Below are 22,798 nucleotides of genomic sequence, written 5' to 3'. Positions count from 1 at the left end.
ACAAGAGGTTGCGCACGCTGGCTGTCCTGGTGCAGGTCTTAAACAAACCGGAAGCTGAAACTACGCTCAAACAGCGAGGAGATGATCGTGGAGTTCAGAAGAAACCCCCCTGCACTCCCCCAACTCACCATCATGAACCGCACTGTGGCTTGCAGTGGAGAGTCTATTTCAGATTTCCTGGGAAACCACCATCTCAAACGAGACCTGAAGGAGGGACATTACGATTGACTCCTTGTGGAAAAAGGCCCAACAAAGGTTGTACTTTCCGTCTCCAAATTGAGGAAGATTAACCTGCCACAGGAGCTGCCTGAAACAGATTCTACCTCAGCCGTCATTGAGTCTGTACTGGTGCAACGTCAATAAACGTATGGTTTGGTTCAACGCTACCAAAATCAGACATCAGAAGACTACAGAGAGAACTGGTGTCAGGATTGCTGAAAGGAGTATTGTGGTACTCCCCTGACACCGGGCACTTTACGACCACAGGGTCCTACCACAACACAGAGGAGGAAAAGGCTCAGAAATCAACTTCTGGATCCCTAACAGCCAAGTTACCCCCCATCTGTGAACTTTTGCATTATGGCCGGCGCTTCAGAGCCGCAGAATAACCAGGACAGTAAGGCACAAGAACAGTTTTTCCCCCCCCAGGCAATCTACCTCATGATACAGTTAACGTTCACCAAATTTATTTGCAATTAAAAAAGACTGATTTCTCAGTCAAGATACTTGACTTATACTTATTATTTCTGTATACCCCTCCATCCTAGTACAATCCAGGCATTCATTAATCCAATATCACTATTGAACATTCTCATGAACATATAATAGCACACCACGTTTATACCCCATTAGGTAATTGCTGTTGCCACAACCGGTCTTGTTTTTTTGATATCTTTGATTGTTTTTCTGGCACACCCCATATCGTGTAGCAAGACATATGGATGCGCCACCGCTTAGATTATGGATAGCACAGCTCGCTCTAGTGGACCTATGCACTAACGCACGCAACCTCAGTCAAAAACGGTTGGCGCGGACAGTAAGACGTTTCTATTTCTATTGCGCTTTAGAAATCACGGATGGCGCCCTATATATGAAAACAGTTCTAACAGAGGCTCATTCATTGAAGTTTGCGCCTTATAATCCGGTGCGCTCGATTAGATGCGGACCAATAATTGTATGTCACTAAAACTAATTCTTGTCTATGAGGCAAAGTAAGATTGGGCAATAACAGCATCTTTGTGCTGACTTGAATCATGGAGATTAACGTTAGTCCTGTTTGTTTTGATTTGGGATAATAAGTTTGTATGGAGGCCCGAGACGTAACTCTGTAGGAGGACAAAAGAAAACAATCCCGACCACGTTTTACAATCCACCGGTCAGTTGCCAATCCGTTCCCACGGCATGTATATACTGTTTCCCACGGGAATACCAACCATAACCCACAATTCAAACTCACGTGAGCCTCAGATTTTGAATCAACGTTACTGTCCGATTTATTGATATTCCATACCCCCCCAATTCATAATCCAGGCCACATGCTGGGCCGCAAGGTCGTGTTCGCCGTCGGATTGTAAAAACTGTACTCAGCATGGATTCACGGAGCAAGAGCAGGACGTTCTAGGGTAAGAAGCAATATTGTAAAAATTATGACCTGTTTATTGAATAGTATTATGTGGACTAGGGCCTACCAGCAAAGTGTCTTAACGTGCTTCTCTAACAATGAAGGCTACTAGGTGGACAAGAAAAAAAAACGATTAAATAAAGCAAGATTGTGCATCAACAATCTTGTTTAATCTGTGATAATCTTAGCACTTGATTATTATTGTCTAATCAAACCTGTGCATTGGGACTGACCTTGAAGTAGTTTGTGTCCTCTTTTGTAAGTCGTAATTATGCTAAAAGTTCTTATGCATACCCCTGTATAATAATATATATAACAACAAATAATAGGTTGTGGTTATAGTATTTTAATTTATAGGCTAACTATTGAGTTGCTACTTAAGACAGTAAAGTGTTTGTCAATAAATAATTTATGAATGCTTTATTTTTAAATAACTTTTAAGTTGTGGAATGGTGTTGTGTTAGCCTACTATTCATTCTTAACAATGAAGCCTTACTTCAGGTGCTTTTTATTCTACTGAAGCTTTTTCCCCCACAGAGTTAGATGCATGCTTCACTGTTTAATGTATTATTAAATAATTAGGACTATTATAACATTGCCATCAGTTAAGAGCAAAAGGAAGGACACATAACGGGCCATATATTTGTTTTATAGCGCTTTTTTCCGTCTCAAGTCCGAAACTCCACCTTTTTTTTTTTTTTTTTTTTAAGAATTTCAGGGAATTTCCTATCTTCTTTTTACCTTTTTTTATTCTAACACATCACAGTAGGTGAGGGGCCGTTCTTATGCTATTGGTGATTAATGTAAAAACGCTAAAAAGAAGACTAGTTTGTTAGTGCGGATCCATGTCTCATAACATATCTACTATGAAAATAATAAACCCAATGACTGCCGGTGGGTGCTGGGGGCCACAAATCCGTGATGCGTTTACAATACGAAAGATATTGCACAGATATGAAGGTGTGGGTACGGATTCAAAAACCAAAGGTACGTTTCAAACTCTTAGCGCAACTGATTGGAAAATTCATGGGTATGGTTTTTTAATCCTTGTCACGATTTTTAAACCGAGTGAAGAGTTTAGAATTGTGACGTATGGTTTTGAACTGAGGGGACGGATTGCAACCGTCGGCACAGATTTTTTTGTTTTTTTTTCTTCCTACCGGTGACTTTGTGCTCCGTATTTTATAGCGAGATGGTAGGCGAGCACATGTACTTGAGTATGTGTAGTGTCGACTGCGGTGCCCATTACACAGTATGGCGCAGACACGTAGATGTCCGAAATAAAGTTTTTTTTTCCTCTCTCTCTCTTTACGACAATCGTGACTTTATCGTGAACTTGATAATTTTTACTTTGTTGTGCCACTTGATTTTTTTATCATCCATCCTCTGCACCGCTTAATGAGGACATTTGAAAAAAACACGTCATAAACCACCCAGCACCATACGTTCCTCATCATTCTGATTTAGGGTTTATTAAGATAAAACACTTTTTCAGCACTTTTACAACACAGCAAAGAAAAATAACAACTTTAAATAAAACTTAACCAGCAAACTTTGCTGTCGATTCTTGTGGCGGAGCGGTTTGATATGCTCCTTGGCCGGCTGTCCCTCAGGTATCGACGGAGTGCTTGACCGGATCACAGACACACTCCCCCAGCCTTTACCATCATTACAAATTCTTTTGCTCTGTCCTGTGCTGTAATTTTTGCAGACAGGTGACGTTTTTTAACTCTCGCGTGGTTAGTTTTATTTAAGACATTCTAATAGAAATTGTTTGTGCTCTCCTCCACTAAAAAAAAGTCAAACAACAGCACAGCCCTCAACGCGCATGCGTGGGTTGTGTATACATGGGCGCTACAATCTGTGGAAATCTGCTGAGTTTCCTGGGTTATCAGATTCCGTGGTGCTTACTCATGATCATAGTTTGCATTTGCCCAAACTGAACTTTGTAAAATCAAAACGTTGACGTTAACCTGGGTGCAGTAAACGTGAGTCGCACTCGATGTTAACGGGAGCAGCTGGCAGAAGGATTCTAGCTTGGGTCTTACAAAGAGGGATTAATTTAGCAATTGCGATTTGTTATATTAGGGTCTTGGTGAAAATCATAATATTGGCTGCCGAGAAATAATAAATAAAAAGAGTAGGGTTGGCTGTGGTGCAGGCAGCATATTTCAACCAGCATGAAAACACCAGCTGTTCCTCGCAGCCAAAAACAGACCGAATTCAGTTCCCCCAGCTGTAGGGTGTTTGGGTTTGGGGGTAGTTCTGTATAGCTTGGGGGGTTGAAATAAAGTGTGAATCTCTTTCTCTTGCTCTTTCATATTAAACAGTGTCCTTATGAGGGTTTCAAACTTGCAGAGCATGTTCCAGGCAAAGTTAGGACAAATGCCCGTTTGTTGCTTTTTGTCATTTTCGCACTTCATCAGAGTGTTACGTATAAACAATAAATAGGGTTTTGTTTTTTGTTTTTCTCATGAAAGATGAGGCGCCTCTGAGAGAGAGACAAGAATGTGGAAAGAGATGCACATCTTCCAAAGAGAAAAAACTTTTGTTCTTAATGTACATGTTGCTTTGTAGCTACTATTTTCAGTTTTAATTGTACCGGCAGCAATGCTGCATTGTTTTGGCAATACAAATGTAAAAATATAATGCAGTAATAAGACCTGTCCCGAACATCATGTTAGCCTAATTAGTTTTAGTTTTCATTACTGGGCAAATCGTTCCTGATGTGAACATTCGCAGTCAAAACCTGGGGCCCGGATTCCAAACAAATCTCTTAATAAATAAGTTAAGAAATTTCTTAAGATAAATTCCACGAAGTTCAGAGGAATGTTCGCTTAATAAAACTCTTAATAAGTTCTCAAATATATTCTTAAGAACATCTTAATTTTTTTCTTATCTAACTGAATCATGATGCACAGATAAACTCACACTTTATTGTCTTTTTGCCGCAAATGTGTCCTGTGCATTCATATGCCCTGAATACTGCCAAAGATTCTGTCATAATTATAAGCTAAAATTAAAGGTGTTCAATTAAAGCTCCCTATCTGACTTGTTTTAGAGTTGCTACTGAGTTTTGAAGTCAACAAAAAGTAGAGTCACACATAGGCTAATCATGACGATCATTGTTTATATTATCAGTCATCGCTGTCACTTCAGAAAACTTTTCCACATCCCTATTAATAGTCCTACTATGTATTATATGTAGCTGTTGTTGTAATGCTTAAATGTAACAATTAAATTGAAATAACCAATTAAATTCATTTAAATAATTCTTACTGTTTGGGATTTAAGTCTGGGGCTGTCCTAAAATAAGTTATTTACAGTGATTTTTAAGAAGTTTCTTTTCAAGAATTTGAATTCTTATTAAGTTTTGTCTTAAAAACAATCCTAAGAAAAAAAAGATAAGAATATTCTTAAGATGAATTTTTGGGAAAACCAAAATATTCTTAACTTTTTTCTAAAGTTCAAAAATAAGAAGAAAATGGCAGTTAAGAAGAAATTTCTTCTTAAGAATGTTTCGTGAATCCAGCCCCTGCACTCTAAAAAATAATTCAGTGGATCTGTTGCCACCACTTAATTTAATGTATTAGTGCAAGTTAAAAATTCCAATTTATTGATTTAATTAAAATTGTAAGTGTTAAACATTTTTAATGAGTTATCCTGACATCTTAATGTTGATAATTACATCAACGTAATACTGTGTGTAACTTACACTTAAATATCAGTGTTAGTTGGTTTAAAAACATTAAAGGTGTACTAACTCAATGCAATTATCTGCATAACTTTTTTCAATTTCACGTTTCAGGTTCCCATCATGCTTTGCATGTGATTGAATAATGAGTGGTAATGTAGAAATAAACTCATATTTTATGCATTTTATTCAAGGTCAGAACAGAAGAAGATTTATTAATGTTCAGTGTTCGGTTCTTTTAGTATTTAAAAGGGTTTCTGTTATGTTGGTGGTTTTTATGAGATTACCATTGTGCTGAAGAGTAGAGTGTTTGCTTAGGTTGAAAACAGACTCACTGGGCATTGTCTTATATGCTGTTTCAATCAGAAGGCATTTGGATGAAATGCAAAAAAAAATATAATATAAATAGAAAATATAAAAATAAAGGGTTTCCTAGCAGCATTAAGTATTATTTCATCAAACAACAATCTTTTAGTTGTTTCTGTAAGAATATCATCAAAAGTTGATTTATTTCATTAATAATTCCATTCGAAAAAGTGAAACTTGTATATTATATTCATTCATTACACGCCAGACTGATATAATTTCAAATGTTTATTTCTTTTTTAATTTTGATGATTATAACTGACAACTAAGGAGAAAATCCCAAAATTCAGTATCTCAGAAAATTAGAATATAATTTTAGGAACCAATACAAAGAAAGGATTTTTTTTTAGAAATCTTGGCCAACTAAAAGTATAAAAATGAAAGTATGAGCATGTACAGCACTCAATACTTAGTTGGGGCTCCACTTTACGCCTGAATTACTGCAGCAATCGCGATTGTGGCATGGAGTCGATCAGTCTGTGTGGCACTGCTCCAGGTATTATAAAGGAGGCCTTGGTTGCTCTGATGGTGGCCTTCAGCTCTTCTGGAAATTCTTAGGTCCGGCATGCTCACGTACTTCCTCTTCACCCAATACCCCATAGATTTTCCTATGAGGTTTAAGATCCAGAAGTGGGGTGCACTGGCCAGTGGAACAAGGGATACCATGGTCAGCAAACCAGGTAACTGAAGTAGCTTTGGCACTGTGTGCAGGTGCCAAGTCCTGTTGGAGAAATGAAATCTGCATCTCTCCATAAAGTTGGTCAGCAACGGGAAGCATGAAGTGCTCTAAAAGCTTCCCTGGTATATCTGGCTGTGTTGACCTTGGACCTCAGAAAACACAGTGGACCAACACCAGCAGCAGATGACATGGCACGCAAACCATCACTGACTGTGGAAACTTTACACTGGACGCCTCAAGCAAGTGGATTGTGTGCCTCTCCTCTCTTCCTCCCAGACTCTGGGACCCTGATATCCAAAGGAAATGCAAAATTTACTTTCATCAGAGAACATAACTTTGGACCACTCAGCAGCAGTCCAGTCCTTTTTTAGCCTGATAGGCGACGCTTCTGGCGCATTGTCTGTTGTTCAAGAGTGGCTTGACACAAGGAATGCGACAGCTGAAACCCATGTCTTGCATTCGATCTTGTGTGTAGAGTGGTTCTTGAAGCACTGACTCCAGCTGCAGTCCACTCTTTGTGAATCTCCCCCCATTTTTCGAATGGGTTTTTGTTTCACAATCCTCTCTCCAGGGTGCTGGTTATCCTATTGCTTGTACACTTTTTTTACCACATCTTTTCCTTCCCTTCGCCTCCTCTATTAATGTGCTTGGACACAGAGCTCTGTGAACAACCAGCCTCTTTGCAATGACCTTTTGTGTCTTGCCCTCCTTGTGCAAGGTGTCAATGGTCATCTTTTTGGACAACTGTCAAGTCAGCAGTCTTCCCCCATGATTGTGTAGCCTACAGAACTAGACTGAGAGAGACCATTTTAAAGGCTTTTGCAGGTGTTTTTGAGTTAATTAAGCTGATTAGAGTGTGGCACCGGAGTGTCTTCAATATTGAAACCTTTTCACAATATTCTAATTTTCTGAGATACTGAATTTGGGATTTTCCTTGGATTTATCAGTTATAAACATATCAAAGAATTAAAAAAGAATAAACATTTGAAATATATCAGTCAGTGTGTAATGAATAAATATCTAATTATATGACCAGCACCTGTACAGTAAAAAAAAATTATATACACAAAGTTCATCAAAGTTGTCCTAAGACAAGAACAAGGTTTTGATCCACTTCAAATGTTGACTACTGTATAGCACAATATAGTTTATTAGTTATTATAACTTAATTTCAGAAGAAGTTGCCTTAATTTTTTTTTGTTGCGTCCAAACAATATTTTTCAGAGTGTGAAATATAAATTCTCACAGAATGTAGCCTATTCATTACCAATATATTGAACCATCTCTTTATGTTTTTCTAAATCCCAAACAGAGTCCAGCCATCAGAAAAATATCCGTCTATGAAAGTGTTTTATATTCTATTTTAGATGTGGGAAATACACATGCTTATTTACCAATATATTGAACGGGAGACAATATATTTCGTAGGATTTCTGTGATTTACAATGCACAACCAGAAGCAACGATATCTGCAGAATGGAGAAGGTTTGGCCTTTCTCAAAACCTAAAATATCAATTTTATTTCAATTTTTGTTTTTGTGTTTCAGAGGATAAATCAATGTTAAAGCATCTCTCCATTACGGACTGTTCTGAAAGCAGAATTTATGCAAATGCATATAAAATCCTTTAAAAAGTTTAACAGAGATGTCTAAAGAGTATTTAATAGGTCTGCCTCCACGTAAGATTGTTTCTCTAGTTATTATTAGTCATTCATTTAAGCTGATTCCTCATCGCCACTGCATACTGTACGCACCTTAAAGAGAAATGCAACCTTCACAGATTACATAATGCTTTCTGTTTAGACATTTCAAGCTTTCTGTAGATATATTTCTCATGTATGTAAGACACCCCAATTTGCTATTTCATTGAGTCAGGAAAAATTCAAGTGATTGAGAAGAATCTCCCTGTCATGGCATGTGCATTAAAAAATTTTCGCACAAACACTTGAATATGAATAATAATAGAGCACATTTCTTAAGGTTACAGTATGGGATCCAAATTAAAAAATTAAATCTTCACAAGTCTACACCGAGAAAGATGCAGTTATAACCTGTAAATTAAAAGGCTATTTGACATTTCCTTAAAAATGATCTAACAGCCAATGCTGCTCCAATTCATTGATCAGTAAAGGTTCTTGATCAAGATTAAACTGATGCATGACTCTTTATAAACTTGTTTTAATAAACTTCTTTGCATTAAATAATAAAGATAAGGAAGCAGGTTAAGTTAAATATTATTTACAAATAATTATAAAAATCTCTATAGATCAAGTTAATAAGATTTCACATTTTGCATATGCATTACAAAAGTAAATAATTTTACATGCAATTATCCAAAAATAAAACCAAACAAGATTTGTAATGAAGATAAAATATGTAGACAAATAAGAATAAATGCCGCGCATCACACTCGGCATCACGCAAGCGGCGCAGATCTTGCACTCTGATATATATATATATATATATATATATATATTTTTACTTAAATTGTATGAAAGCTTGTAAAGAAGGCTCCCTTTAAAAATCACTGAGCTACTCACTAATGAAGCTCTTTACATCGTGGTGCATTTTGTTGATTATAATGAGGAACTTAAACGCGGAGTTTAAACGCGGATGTTTTATTAATTCGTCCATTCTTTAAAGTTTTAATGAAGTTTGCTTCATCGTGCAGGTTTTAATTCTTATTCGTTTCTTGTTTTTTAATTAGGCCTAAATAATGGGGCCGAAATTATACAGGTGCCTCACGCTTTTACTAAAATAAAGGAAAAGAGTTTAGAAAACATGCAACAATTTCTTAATCAGTGTACAGACGGAGATATCTTTTTCCCAAAGAAGTTATCTGTCAAAAATAAAGGCTGGGTAGCAAATAACAAAGTATGTCTGCGTGGACAAAAATGCATGCTGCTTTATTAAAGGCGTATTTGTGACAAACACAGGCCTAATTATGTGAGAATATTGGACATTTTGCATTATAAATCCAAAACATATCCTATAGCTCATTAAAATAGGGCTACCACTTTTATGTGTCTCGATCTAAAGTAAAACCACCATTTCTTTAGGATAATATAACACATAAATCATATTATATAAATAATAATGTACACCATATTAAATGTTTCCAAATCTAAAATATGGTGTAATACTGTTACACAGCCAAGAAGGAGCGGCACTCTCACGGCGGCAACTCATTCTTGGTTGGCCATCTACTGTACTTATGCAGTTATGACTATGAGTACATGTGGTATTGCATAACCTAGGGGCAATGAGGGAGCCTTTAGAGTTACAACATAATACACATTTACTAACTTTAAATGTGGGAGAGAGAAAGAAAAATATAGAGAGAGAGAGAGACAGAGAGAGAGAGAGAGAGAGAAGAGAAGAAGAGATGGAAAGGTACTCAGAGTGAGGTGAGTGGTGGTCTATTTATAAATTTATAGACATGACTTATGGGCTGAAGAGTTCAGAAAAGCCAGGGTGTACGTCTCCTTATCACAATATAACTGTCAATTGATGTAAAGTTTGTCTACAGTGATGGTTGCTTATTTCCCTTCAAAACAATAATATTTGTTTTCAGATTAGGAAGAGTTGTTTGGTACGATGTTAAAAGAATTTCCCTTTGGGAACTTCTTTCGTTTGGAGTCTGTAGTTTTGTGCCTTTGAGTTGTCTGTCTGGTTCCTGAAACATTTCTTTTGCTTATAATGTTCAAATTTTGCAAATGATTGGACGTGGGTGTGATTGTTGTTGTTTTGGGATCTGATGCTGTGCACGAGGGTGAAAGTTGATATTCTGAACATTTTCGGCTGGTAATTTGAGTTTTATTATAAAGTCCTTAACTGATTTTTCGGGTCCGTCTGAGTTGGTACTTCGATTATTAAGATCCTTGCAATCATTTTCTTAATGGAGAGTAGAATGTTGCTTTCTACCTCGGTGGCAGCTATCTAAAGTAGTTAACTAATATTAAATAATGACCTTATTGTCGTGTTACCATATAGTTTCTTATTTTATGTTTTTTCCTTTTCATAAATGCAGTATTTCACATTAAAATATAGTGAGACACATTTAAAAGTCTTGTTCCACTCATGTTCCCTGCGTAACACAAGACACTGGCTCTCCTAGAGGCACAATGAGGAATGCCATCAGCATATCTGTCTGAAGTATTGGTGAAAACTCTTTTCAAATCATTGAACCACGCACGGTGACATCAATTAGCAGAGTGCCAGAGTATAAAATTGCGCGCAATGCATTCATCAACTTCTTTGGCTGAAGACGACAGCCCTAGGCGTGGCAAGGGGCAGTCTTGTTCCCTCTCGTGAAACTATGGTTACATGTGTAACCCGAGACGTTCCCTTGTTACATATGTAACCCGAGACGTTCCCTTCCGAAGGAACTTCACACAGCGTCCTCTCCTGCCATGCCTTGGTGCATGCCTGACCACCTGGTGAGTGAGCACCAAAGAAATGGCAAACATTTTAAACATTCAAATTTAAAGGGGCCACGCCAACAAAGCTGAATAACTGGCATGGGAAACCCAGCCAAAATAGTATAAAGGAGGGACATCCCATTCAGTCAAGGTGTGGACATAACTGTCCTCAAACAGTTATATATTTAGAAACAATGGGCAATCTGCTTAAAACTCTGATGTAGGGGAGACAGCTCAAAGTATGGGGAGTTTGGGGGACCGCCTGCTGGAAATACTCTGAGATCAGGGGAGACCTCCCACATATAAAAGGAGAACTGCCTACTTTGAAACCCTAAGGCAGGTAGGCAGCTCAACCCCACTCACAACACAAGGAGGAGAGATTAGAGCATCAGCAGGTGGTTTTGCAGATGGGGAGGCTCAGGAGGACATCAAGGAGGATGTCAGACCGCCGGTCCCCAACACTTCCTGTCAATCATCTCTGTTGAAGAGTTCGCTGCATGAGTCCAAAACCTTACCTTTATCCAAATCCTTAAGCATATCTGCCTGGTAGGCTTGCAGAAAACCGCCCAGTGTGAAAACCCCCTGGCAGGCCCCCTGGGGTTAAGAGCAAGGTGGTCTAAAGGCCGGGATGGCAGGAAGGACCCTTTCAATAAAGGGATGTTTTCCCCGGGAGGGGATGGGCCCAAAAGGCTCTTCCACGGGGGGGTATCCTCAAAAAACCCACACTCAACAAACCCCTCCAATTAGCATAATAAAAGGGTTGAAAAAAGATCACCGAGCAGAATATTTTCCCCCACCCCCGTTCTCAGGCAAAGCATGGAAGGGGAGAAATGGAAGGTCGGGGGGAGAAGGATGATTAGGGCCCCGTAAAAATTTAACGCTGGGCCAGTTTTGGCCCCCAAAAGCGGGTTTTTCTGCTTCTTGCACTGTTGCCCCCCCAACCCCGGGCCCGGCCCAGGAAAGCCAAACCTCCAACATTTCCCCACATAAAAACCTCCACTTTTTGGGGCCCCGGGTGATCCCACCCAAGGGTTGCTACCCCCCGGAAATCTAAAGACCTAAGGAAATTGCATCCAGATCCCCCCATCGCTCGATTTTTGGCTGTAAAAAGCTTTTGAGATATCCTTTTTTAACCAGAAAAAATCAGGATAAACCCAAAAGTATTTATTTAAAAAAACCAAATAAAAAAAACAGAATTTTTTTGGGCATAACCCCATCGGGAGTTTGGAATGGACGTTTTTTTAGCTAATCCTACCGAAAAACAAAGGCGGGGCGAGCATACCCCCGCAGGGACGGGGCCCAAACCCTGGGGGTGGGGGGAGGATGGGGGGAAAACGTTGTGGCAGTATCCCCAAACCCAATAAAGGGGTTGAGTAAGGGTTTTAAAATTCTTGTTTTGAGTGCGTTGGCAAACCCGAATTGAAAATACGTGACAAAGGCTTTAAAGTCCCCTAGTAAAAATGTTTGGTTTCCAATTTTACCAAAAAGACTCGGGTGAAAGATAAACCCCCGAAGATTTTTTTTTAAAAAACCCCAATCCCAAAGAAAAAATTTATTTGCGTGGGCCCCATCTGTTTTTAAATCAAAATTTGTAAAAATTCCAGCTAATCCCCCCAAAGAGGGAGAAAAAAATCCTCCCAAAAGAAAGAAGAAAAATTAAATTTAACCCACCAAGACGAAGTGCTTCTTAAAGACCCTAGAAAATATGGACAAAAAAAAAAAATTTTTAAATTAGTCATAATCCGTGATTTAAAAGGGGCTGCAGTGGACGGCCCTGGCGGGCCACAGAAGATGGAATTTCCCCCATAGGGCCCTTTAAAAAAAAGCCACAATGGCCTCAGAGAAAAAACCAAACTAGGCCCAGGGGGTGGAGAAAGGGCCCCCAGAGAAAGGGGTACAAGAGGCCCTAGAGAATTTAAACCGCTAAAGGCCGTGACGAAAAAGGGTGCGAGAGGCGGGGGGAAGAGTAGAGTTGAATAGGGGGACACCACCACCACCCCCTATTTTCTTAAAACCCCCCTGAATTTGATTAACGCGTATAAACGTTATTACGCCTTTTCTCCCTTATTTAAACCCCGAAAAAAATTAAAAATTCCCCTTTCAGTTTTGATCGTCGATAAGAGCAATACATCCAAACGGATCGGTCAAGGGTTTTACTTTTTTTGTATAAAGACATATAAAAACCCCCAAATTTTTGCCCTTTAAAATAAAAAACAAAAAAGGTGTGCTGTCTGCAGCCTTTGTCCCGCCCCTATTTTTTACAAATGTGTTATTAAAAAACTGTTTAAATCGTGAATATGAACGAAAGGACATGTAAATATATCTTGAAAGCCTTTACAAAGTTACTTTTAAAATAAACAAAGGGGTGCCCAAAACAAATATTGTGATAAAGTAATCCATTGAAAACAAAGCGATTTCCGGTTTTTTACTTTTTCCCCTTTGTTATCTTTTAATGCGGGCCACCCCCCCACACTGAACGCGCTATTCGGGTTCTAATGTTTTAATGAAAATGCGGGGGCTTAATACGCCCAAAAACCCAAAAAAGAAAACGCAGCAAGTTTTTCTTCAAGGGTTTTTTTTTTAATGGGTTTCTTCGCGGGTGAGGGAAAGGGGCATTTTTTCACCCCAAAAAATGTGATGTTTTTGAAGGGGTTTGAGATTTGGGTTTCCTCAGAAAAAAAGAAGGGAAACACTTTTTTCAGCCAGACCAAACATTGAAAAAAAAATCTCTTTTTATTTTTTATATCTTGTACTAGTTTTCACCAACTTTAAAAATTTTTTACTGCGTTTTTAAAATGGGCATCATAAAAATACTAAGAGCCCGGAAAACGGGGGGGGTTTCTGGGATGGACCCAAATGGTTCAGGTCCTACTTAGAAGGGGGAGGTTATTATGTTATCTAGGGGGAGCATAAATCTAAGTGGGCGTCCATGGGGCAAAGGGGGTTTCCCACAAGGGGTAAAATTCCCGGCACCCCTCTTGTTTTGCCCGTAAATTTTCCCCATAAGTCAGGTTTAAAGGAAAGAACCAAATTGGGCCCATCACAGCTTTCTGATGATACACAGATTTTCCTAGCCTTTTCGCCCCAAAAGACTTTCAGCCCATTGCTCCCTCTGCCAAAGTATTGATGAAATTAATAGTTGGATGTGCCCGAACTTCTTTGTTAAAAAGGAAAAATGAAAATTTTTGCATTTGGAAACAAAAATGAAATTTTCAAGGTGAATGCATACCTTGACTTTAAAGGGGGGGCAAAAAACAAAAAACAAGTCAGGAATCTTGGGTTTATTTTTTGGGGCAACCCCTTTGTTTCAGTAGCAGGGCAAAGCATAAAATAAATCAGCATACCAAATCTAAAAAACATTGCAAGAAATTTGATGTTTTGTTTCCCGTTTAAGACTTAGAAAAATTGTTCTGCTTTATCACCAGCAGGGGGGACTACTGTAATTTGGTTTCCCCCCCGGCCTTCCCAAAAAACCATTACACTGCCGCTCATCCAGAACGCTGCTGCCAGGATTCTGGGCTAAAACCAAAAAAAACTTAGATATCACACCAGTTTCCCAGGGCCCTTTCCCCTGGCTTTTCCCGTTACATTGGCTTTATTTTAAAGAAATTTTAAATCGTTTTTAAACACTCCCAAAGATCCAGGACCCAAAAACTTTTCGTTTTGGCCCCCTGAATTAAAAACCCAAAGACCACTTTAGGGTCATTGGTCGAGTCAGTTAGAAATCCAAGGGGTTACAAAAACAAAAGGGGGGTCCACCTTTAGTTTTTTAGCCGGGCCCCCAGGGAAACAGCTTCCAGAAGGGGATCAATGGCTAAAAAAATTTGTCACCTTTTAAAACTAGACTCAAAACTCCCCTCTTTGCTGTGCATTTGTTGAATGAGCACTGTGTGATGTCCAAAATTTATTTCCCTGTATTTTACTATTTTACGGGATTCTATGTAAATCATTTTTATTTTTAACTTTTTTTAAACCTTTTATTAAATCAATTTTTTAAATAATTTTTCCCCTGTTTTTTAAATTTCTTGTTTTATTTTTTAAAATTGCTTGTTTTAAATTTTTTTATTATTTTTTTTCGGGTTTTTTTTACCTTCTTTTTGTAAAGCCTTTAAATTACCTTTGACGAAATGTCTATATAAATAAACGCCTTCCTTGCCTATTAACTTTTTCCCAAAAGATTTTTCCAAAACTAAAATTTCCCTGACTAAATGTAAAATAAAGGAAAATATTTTTAAATTTCAAAAATATCACTATTTAAAAACCTTTTAAAAAGCTTGATAAATAATATAAATTAACAAAAAAGTACTGTAAAAAAATGTAACAAAAAAATGTGTTTTTTAAATTTACCCCCCCCCCCCCAAAAACTGAAAAAAATTTCTCAGCTCTTTAAAACATTAATAATATAAAAATAATTAAATAATAAAATAATAAAAATAATAATAATAACAAAAACAAAAAATGTTTTTTTTTTTTTTTTTTGAAAATAAGTTTGTTAAAAGGTTTGTATGACTGGAGTAATGATGAAAAATTTCAGTTGAAAGTCGCTTTGTTGTTCCTAATAAACTTTTTTCTGCACTCACAATAAATTTAAATTATTGTGGAAAATTAAAATTATCAAATAAATAAAAAAAAAAAATTATAAATTTTATTTTGTCCTCACTTTTTTCTTGTACTCATCCCTCTGGGGGGGGACCAGCTGACTGAATTCCCATTTCAGCTCTTAGGGGGTCTTTGTTTTGGGTGTGAACCCTGATATCATGATATTGACCCACTTGCATTTTTTTACCAAAAAAAGTGTTTAGCAAATTTAAATCAATAATTGTTTTCTGTAAGTGAGTAAACATGATGATTTTCACATAATTTAGAAAGAAAAATTCGAGGCTACAGCTCCACTTTCAAAATCCCTGGAACCAATGTGCTTGTATGTGTTTTAATTGCCTTATTCAGTGTTTAACATTTTTAGTTTTTCACTAACGCACGCATAACATTTTTTTTTCTTCCTCAAAAACCAATCATGAACAGCCATGCGCTCACATATGTATTATAAGCCCCAGTTTGTGGCTGATTACAGTTTGAGCTGAGACTTAGCCATTTAGATATTTATAAGAACTGAAAAAGCACACATTTCCAGGGCATGACAAAATTCGTCCCGGCCCCAAAATACCCTTAGACTCCAGAGGGTGATTTACCTTAAACTTACAAGCATTAACATTGTCAAAAAAATGCATACATTTACAAGCAAATAACCATGAGCTATCTAATGACATACCACATTATGCCCATGGGGTAAACACAAAGACAGCATAGAGTCATGTAATGATAAACCCCATCACAAGGCGCACTTTAGCGAAGTGACAATAATATACAGTTACCGAAACAATATATCCCCTTACTGAAGGTCACAATAGGCCAAATTAGCTAAGCCGCTATAGGGGTGAGTAATGTTACAGCCTCTCGGTAGGCCATGTAAGTGACGGGCTGCAATTACATTGATAGAGCCTGATACGTTTCTATAACTAGTTATTGGAAAGCCATCATGTTAGGATGACCACGAGATAAGCCATTTTTTTTGTGTATGTGAAAACCATGATAGACTTGGACAGTGATGAGCATGTGAGAAAAAACCACCACCAGTAGTTTGCAAAGGTATTATACTGTAAATCTTGAGGGTTTATGTTGAATGAGTTTTTAGTAGTCTAATCTTGACGGACAATTCCATGAGGAGTAGATCATGTACATAGCAATATGATGGGCGGATTACGGGGATTCTAAACCACCCGCATTTGAGTAAGAGAGGCCATTAGTTTTAGGTTACAATGATAGAGGTAGTAATAGGGTTCTAGCAGCGACTTAGCGCATGAACCACCGATACATAAACATTATCTAGGCTAAACTCCTGCACACACTTTGATAGAATCTCCATCTAACTACCATAACCCACAGAGGAAAGCTATTCCCCCCAAAAAAAAAAAATGAGCCAGAATCAGCATGACCATAAAAAGAGAGATACTCAATGTTAAGTGGAAGTCCCTGATAGGCTGTGATATGTGAAGGCCACGATAGGCCGAACTTCATAACGCAGTAATGGAACCAACACTTACCTGATGACCACACCATAGCAGAGTTTAATGCAAAGTGCCACAATAGTCCGTGTAATGTGAAGGCCGCAACAGCCAAGGAAGACTGAAGTCAATAGGTAAACAAGCAATAAACAAGCCTGATTATAACTTAAAGTCTGATGAAATCCAAATTTAACTTTACTTTACTAGCGCACATTGCTAGTCTTGATGTAAACAATTATCAAATTGTTTGTTCTTCGTAATCTTAATCAAAATCTGAACATTTGCTTCCACTCTGGAATGGCATTCCTTTTCTGATGACGTCAGGTTTGACGGCTGGGCCAGAATATCTTTAAAACAACACACACCCCTCCAGCCGTTAGTTTGCTGTTGGTGGGAGGAGGAGAGGAGGGGAGAAAAAAAAATGATGTCTTTTATATATTCCGTTTCAGCTGAAAATACGTAACTACACTGAAATAAAAGTAGGCAGCAACTTCTGGTTCACGTTGGACTTTAAAGATGATTGCGGAGCTTGAGCCGAAATCTTACCTAGAAACTCAAATGGAATAGGAACCACATATACATCAGCTTTGATGCGTTCATAATAGCGCCAGTCCAAAGAGTGAGCTGTGTAAAAGATGAGGTTGAGAGCCATGGTTCTCTGCATCTGCAGCCATGGAATCTAAATGATTGCATTGTAATGAAAGCCAAGGTTAGTAAAATTATCAAATAAGGTAATTAAGTTTTATGCAGAAAAGCGTAAAAAAACCACACCAGAGCATAAATATCAGAACTGTTAAACAGAACTATTCTCTGGCTTAACTCCCACAAAGCTTGATAGACTCCATTTAACCATTGGAACCCAACGAGTGAACCTTTAAAAAAACCAGATATCGCATGAAAATACAAGTTAAAGAAAATATTGTAATGTATGGAACTAGGACAAAGAATTAAAAAAAAATCTTGATACATCACCCTTGCAGAAGGATAAGAACGCTTTAACATTTAACAACGATGCCTTACTAGCCAATTAAACTTCAATAGCTATTGAATCCTGTAAAAGCATAAAGATTTTTGCAGAACTTTAAAGCAGATGTTATGAGTGAGCATACACTGTCCATGACATTAAAGTCAGGGGGCACAAACTAAATTCACAGAATAAGTTAATTCTAACCTCCAAGTCCAAACATTGATGAGTGTACAGAGGAAATCCGGAGAGGAAGTTATCTAAGTACATAAAAAACATCAGTATAAAGATTGGTAAGCCTTTAATAACGACCCTCATTACAAAAGTTTGTTCCAAACATTGGATGTATTAGTTTAATCAACATCTTAATTATGCAGTGCTAATCTGCTAGATAAACAAACAATCACGCAACACCAAGCCCTTTATCTTAAACGTGTGAGCAAATAACCTCTCAGAAAATAAAATTTATGCCCAAGTGCCACAAGTGCATAATTTTTTTTTTTTACTTATAATGGTGTAGTCTGAAGAAGTGATAAAGACAAGATGCTAAAGGAGACTCTGCCCTCTTTAAACCAGAGCCACCTATAGGCTTTTTCTGCTGCCTCTGGTCTATTATAGATGGCCCTTCTCCTCCTCTCTCTCCAGTAATGCCGAGCGCAGTATAAGCTCTGCAGAAAGGCTGTCCTGCAAAGCCTCTGCATCCAACTTCCACTGGCAAGCACCTAGCCTTCCAGCCCTTTTTCCTGTTGGCAGTAGCTGACTAAACTGTTGTACTTCTCCTTCTTCCGCTCAAAGGCCTCCTCCATGCGCTCTTCCCATGGCACTGTAAGCTCCAGCATGATGAGACTCTTCATTGCCTCTGACACCAAGACAATGTCAGACCTGAGGGTGGTTTCAGTGACATGTTGCGGGAACTTGAGTTGACTGCCCACATCCGCTGACAGCTGTGCACTGTTGAGAAACCCTGATGTTGCTCTAGATGTTGGTTTCGGTTTCTCCCCAGCTCTGATGAAGTAGGTGGTTTGCTTTTCAGGGTTTTGGACCTTAGAAAGCTCATGATGGCACTGCATATGCTCTCTGCGATGGTCTTGAGCATCTGGTCATATCGCCATCGGTATCGGCCTTCCCCCAGAGCTTTTTTATGCTCAAGGGTCCCCTTCCTCTGGCAGAGTGGGCATGCTGGTGTATCGGCCAAGTCCCAGCAGTGCAGATTGGATGGACTGGGAAAGGATGTCGTCCTTTGCAATCTCTTCTCAACATCTCCTTTGGCTGTTGCTTCCAACACCTTGTATACATCCTTATCAACTGGCCTGGTTTCCTCCTCTGTCTCACCAAGTGCTCGGGGGTATATTTCCTGTCTTTGTTCCGTAGCTTCTTTGGTTCCTTCTGCACAGGAGGGTGCGGTTAGGGGTGCTAACCCATGCCACCCAGTCTTCCCAAGCTGCCAAACTGTCTCTCCAGCTGTCACCAACCTGTTCTTGGTCACCAACCAGCCTTTCCTGGTAGTCAATGGTTTCTCCAATCTGACCATTGTAAAGATACATCATCTCTGTGTCTCTCCAGATCAACGTAGCACCATTTTTGCAATTCTGAGCTCTTCTGTGCCAGCAGCGCTGCACCGATGCGTGGTTTGCTTTCAAAAAAACGCACCCTTGTGGCGCGACTGACACAGAAGAGTGTACGCCGCTTGCGTACTCGTCAGATTTGTCAAAAATGGTGCTACGCTGATTTGGAGAGACATAGAGGAGAGGAATTGTTGATAAAGTCGTTATTTTTGTTTTCTTCATGTACAAAAAGTATTCTCATCACTTCATAACATTACGGTTGAATCACTGATGGCAGATGGACTATTCTGGCGATGCTTTTCATACTTTGCTGGGACCTTGACACTGTTATTTATTTTGCATTCTATGGGACAGTCTCAAGCCTGTTTTTCATCAAAAATCTACTTAAATTGTGTTTCCGAAGACGAACGAAGCTTTTACGGGTTTGGAACGACATGGGGGTATGTGAATAATGACAAAATTTTCATTTTGGGATGGAGTATCCCTTTAACTTCCTACCATACTGGAAAGAAAATAAGTAGCTTGTTGATCTGCCAGTCACGGGTCTTTCATGCGGAGAACTCTGCTCAAATTTTCTGCATAATGATGCATTTAAAAGTTAACGACCAAATGGATGTTTATAAAGGTTCACATTGCTGTTGCAGATGAAATATAACGCATAACACGGATAACAATAAATAAATATTTTTTACCAGGTTAAATGTTGATTATTAGTAACTCAAACCCATTTTTGTAAACCTCTCTATGGCTGCGTTGCACTCCAGTTTTAGGCACGCACTCGCAAACTTCCATATGCACTTTCCCTTGGGGGATCCCCTGCCGCCATTTTGAAGTGCGTTCCACTTCGTGAAGTGGACGAGGGAAGTTTATATAGACAGACCAGAGGGAACCAGTCTACTTCATATGTACACTTCAGGCCACTCCACAGACCACAATGCAACACGTTTGTGACGCAATTGCAGATCGCGTTTAAACCCATTTTACCATGACCGTAAAAAGGTTTTCATTTATAAAGCTCTAAAAACCTTACTGACCAATGTTTTAGTGTACTTCCTGCAAATATGGAAAAAATAAAGGGTCTCAATTAAATATTTGCAATTTTTTTTACTTCATGCAAACATATTGTCACATGACCAGAGCAGTTGTTTGCACCTTGAGAAGATGATGACTGCATCAAAGCTCCAAAACTAAAGGCTAGTAAAGTGTCTTAACATGAATATATGGCAAAGATTTTTTGGTACACATGTTCTTTAGGGGTGTCTAGTATAATATATGCATTCACATATATTTTAGTTTTGTTGAGTGTGGTCATAGAATGAGTAAACATGTTGATGGTCACAATAGTGACCGGTGGGATAACAGTGAACTTAGGTAAACAATATAAATCTAATTGCAGTTGCTGGTGAAAATATAAATAAAATGTTGCAATAACAAAATATTGCACTAAATTAAAAAATCAAATGTTAGAAAAAATGTACAGTAATGATGTGGTAATACTCTAAGCATTAATATATATATATATTTTTTTTTATATTTTACAATTTTTTTTTAATCTGTGTTCCTATCATTGTTGCATAAGTTTTTTTTGTTTTTGTTTTTCTGCATAATGGTTACCCTAGAATGTGTTCAAACAGTTTAAAATAGCTGGGCTAAAAATATCTAACCATATTTATGACTGCAGAAATATGTTATTTCAGTACACACATTATCCCACCGTCACACTTGTGAGCGAACATAAAACACAATTTATTCACACACTTTCCCAAAAAAATTAAAAAAAAATAATTATCACTATCACTTGATTATACATTTAGTCAGGAATTATAGTTTGGAAAAAGTCTAACTAGTAAAATGTGTACAAGTTATGTGAAAACTAATACAAGTAGATTAATAAAAAAAGACTTACTCATGTTTATGATCTCTGCTGGATCAAGCCGCTGCATTCTTTTCTGAGGTAATCCAAAGCTTCTTGAGGTGAATTCTGTATTATTTGCCACAGCGCGAAGTGAACAGTAAAAAAAAAAAAAAAAAAACCTTGAGGTACAGTCTCCCTGCTATGTTTTCTGTGATGTGGGTGTTTACACGCCATGAGCATCACATGGGCGGTTATAATATCTATAGCGCACTCAGTGCATGGGCATGGGCGCATTAGATATAATGAAGGGAGACGTGAAAGATTGGACATTGTGTTGGTTTCATATGGATTACTTTATCACAGAATATTTGTTTGCGATAAGACTCGATTTGTTTAAAAGTGGACATGTCAAGCTTTCTGTAGATATATCTCTCATGTTTCTTTGTTGAGAATTTTCTGAGTTACAGTTCATTTAATTACACGTTTCTAAATGAAGATCACGCAGACCAAGGCGGTAGACAGTGCACCCTGTTTGTTTTATTTATTTTATAAATGCACAAAGTGTTGTTGTTTATCATGTGTGTATACAAATAAAAGATACAGATTCGATTGATGTATTGCTCTCTTATCTCTACAATCAAAACTGAAAGTGTAATTTAAGTTATTTTTGGTGTTATCAGGAGAAGATGCCACACAACGCATATCCGTTCCAGTCGACCCCAGAGGGTTAATCCCTTTCTTTCATTTAAACCCTAACTTACCCTTCTTTGCTTTGGCTCTTCTTAAAAACAACCACTTAATCTTATACGTAAATGTAATTTTCAAAATTAGTTATAAAACAGTTGCTCCTGGCAACAGGGATAGGTAGTATGTTTTGCTTAACATAGCTTCAAAACATGACAATTTTATGAGACTAATATCATTAGCTCTATATTGTTTTGCTCCAAAATCACTATATAACATCAGTCATGTTTGAAACAGTTAGCTTCTGTGGTTCCATGTTGCTTCTTATAGAAGTGAAATAGAAAATATTTTTTTATAAAAATCTTAAATCTAAAATTGGCTTGTTTTTTGAACACTTGAAGGTGATTGGGCTCTCAGGTGAGATCCCAATTTTTCAGTCATTGCTGACATATCATCTCCATTCCCTACTTCAGGGAACGACGGTTACATTTGTAACCGAGACGTTACTACTGCCTACAGTTTGCTAGCTAGCTATGCCTTCATCACGAAAATGCGTATACCTGGTTGCGATAAACAGCTTGGTGTCCTTTCCATTTTGTTGCAGACCGAGAGGGACGAGAGGCTGATTCTCGGGTAGCCGGTCCTCTGAATTGGATTCTGGCTCTGGAGGCTCAAACATGTATGGCTTTGTAAATCCTATTAAGCTGCTAGGAGCATCCATTCAAGTTGTAGTGGTATTTGACAGTTGATGGTAATACATTTTTCTGTGGTGTGAAAAACTCAGAACACATACTTAATATTGACTTTACAGGGACTTTAATTAATTATTATTAATTGTAATTATTTATGCACATTTCCCTTTTTGAGCTAATTTTGCTACAGTCCTGA

Source organism: Cyprinus carpio, chromosome A15, assembly GCF_018340385.1.
Source record: "Cyprinus carpio isolate SPL01 chromosome A15, ASM1834038v1, whole genome shotgun sequence".
Lineage (NCBI taxonomy): Eukaryota > Metazoa > Chordata > Actinopteri > Cypriniformes > Cyprinidae > Cyprinus > Cyprinus carpio.
Note: the sequence above shows the minus strand (reverse complement) of the source record.